A 2,452-nucleotide genomic window follows, 5' to 3' on the forward strand; every position below is an offset into this window, starting at 1 on the left:
GTATGGTTTGGAGAGAGGGGGAATTCAAAGATTATATATGGAAACTATTCATACTGAGCATACAGTAATAGTTATTCAACAAAACATTAATTTTGACAAAATAGTAATTCTGAAAACGATCTTTGGGAATCTTGGCTTTGTTAGGTGTTTGCTGTGTTGTTTGGAATATATTAAACTTCCTGAGCTTCCATTTCTTCATCTGACGATAGCCTCCTTATTGGTTTATTGGGGAGTGAAATAAAATGAGGGAGGTAAAATGATCAGCCAAGGACCTTCCACACAGTTGGGCTTCAAAAAATTGATACTACTATGACCCCAAATTTGACTTTTTGGAAAATTTAATGGAAACTGTTTTCATCTGAAAGAGTTAAATTCCAAAGTCCTTAGTTAATATATCCTGATGGAGTAATCTATAGACTCTGAGAGTAGGCTTAATACATATGTAGTTTCTGTGGGCTGCTGAAAACTGGGTATTGTTAGCATTTTAATTTCTTTCACTTCGGTAGTGCATAGGGAGCACCCCACTGTTACAAGCAAGGCTTGCGACTAAATACAGTTCAGTGATGCTTAGCTATGCTGTGATCTGACACCATAGGAACTTGTCTATATGTAAATTAAAGAATGTTTTTGGATGACAGAACTGATTCTTTTAAAAAGAAACAAGTATTTTCAACTTCCACTTCTGTCCTGAATGTGACTTTTTAATAGCCAATAACTTCTTTGTTGGTAATAACAATACCAGTTGTTCCAAACAGACTGATCCTATAGAAAAAATAAATTCAAATTTATTTGATTTCTCATCTTCATATGGCACCAAATTTTTACAGCTATATTAGGTGGACGAGTGTTTTTTAAAGTTTGTGTTGCTGTAGGAAAAGAGACTTTATTTTTAAAGAAACAGCTTCAATTAGAAATCCAAACTGACAAAAAGACTAAGAAACAAACTGTTCAGAAAATAAATATGATTGAATGATGATGAAGAAAGAATTTCTGGAAAGAATTGCTTGAAAAGTTTTAACTATAAAAATGTAACCGTTGGTATATTTTTATAGTGTTACAAAATTAGCAGGCTTTTGTTTTTCTTTCTTTTTTAATTTCATGAACAACATCTTTGTTTATGAACTCTATATGAACTTATGCATTCAAATCTGTGTTTTGTTGAGTATTGTGTTCCTGGTTATTTGCTATAACATCAGTTTATTTGGGCAGTCAGGCTGGGATGGGCCAACTCCAAGAACTGAGAGTGCTGAAGAAGGGATTTCTAGACCTAGATCTTTCCACTGAAATTGCCTGGATATTGCCAGAAAAGTGTTAGCTGTTCTGCAGTGGGAATCCCTCCAACACAATCAGGATATCCAATAATGAATTCCTAGTGTCCGGTGGATTTTACCAGCAAGTCATCACACATTTTTCTTCTTTGCTTCCCTAATAAGTGACATACTCAAGAGGGGAAGGGGCTAGTGTCTAACTAGTATCACAGCCAACCAGCCCTAAAGATACCTTCTTAAGAGTCTTTATTCTTATAACCCCTAATTACATGGAACTTGAAAAACCTTTATAAGTCTACATGGGATACTTAAATATAACCACCATTTTAATAATGTTGAAAATGTAACCACTTTGGTGTTTTATCAAGGGGTTCTTTCACATTCCACTTACAGGTTTCTTCTATAAAAAGACAAGCAGAGTTCAAACAGAAGTTCAAACTTCAGGTGTATTCTTGGTGATCTCTGACTGAAGGGCATTTATATTTTCTTTGAGCTCCATCTTTACCTCTTAGAGAAAATCTGATGCTGTCTTCGAGATGTCCAAAAATTCCCAAGGGTTTTACAGTCTCAAGGACACCTCTCAGTCTAGGCTTTTACTTTCCCTAATTCAGTTCATGGATTCTCTCAGCATTATTCATATATTTGTCTTGTTCTGGACCATGTACACAAGATGGGTATGGAGCCTCTTTTCTAAATTTCTCACCAAAACAAAACAAAAACAGAACACAAAGAATTTTTTGAAAACTACACTGAAGGATTCAGGAAACTTAGGCTTCTTACATCACAATAGCAAAAACAACTTCAAATGCAGAATCAGGCAGCTTTTTTCTTGAGTCCTTTGTCAATCTACCATGTTGCTTTTCCTACCTTCTCAGTTTTCACTGCCCCGCATCCCCCACTCCACCTGCTGCCAGTCTGCTCATTTCTAATGTACTATTACAAAATGCTGTAAGTGTTCATTTATTTTCTCTTATTTGCCTGTGTCCTTGGGGACTCACCCTGACTCTAAGTGGCTTACCAAGATTTCCTTAAAGCAATGCAGTTGCTATAAGAAGAATTTTGGTGTTTGGTTTTAAACTCTACCCCACCCCCTTATTATGCATTTTAATTGTATAGAAGATGAGGTATTTTACTAAACCAGCCATTAGCCTCTGTATAACATAATATAAAAAATATCAACTTGG

This window comes from Callorhinus ursinus, unplaced genomic scaffold, assembly GCF_003265705.2.
Source record: "Callorhinus ursinus isolate GAN/ISIS: 27379988/994484 unplaced genomic scaffold, GSC_fseal_2.0 scaffold7, whole genome shotgun sequence".
Lineage (NCBI taxonomy): Eukaryota > Metazoa > Chordata > Mammalia > Carnivora > Otariidae > Callorhinus > Callorhinus ursinus.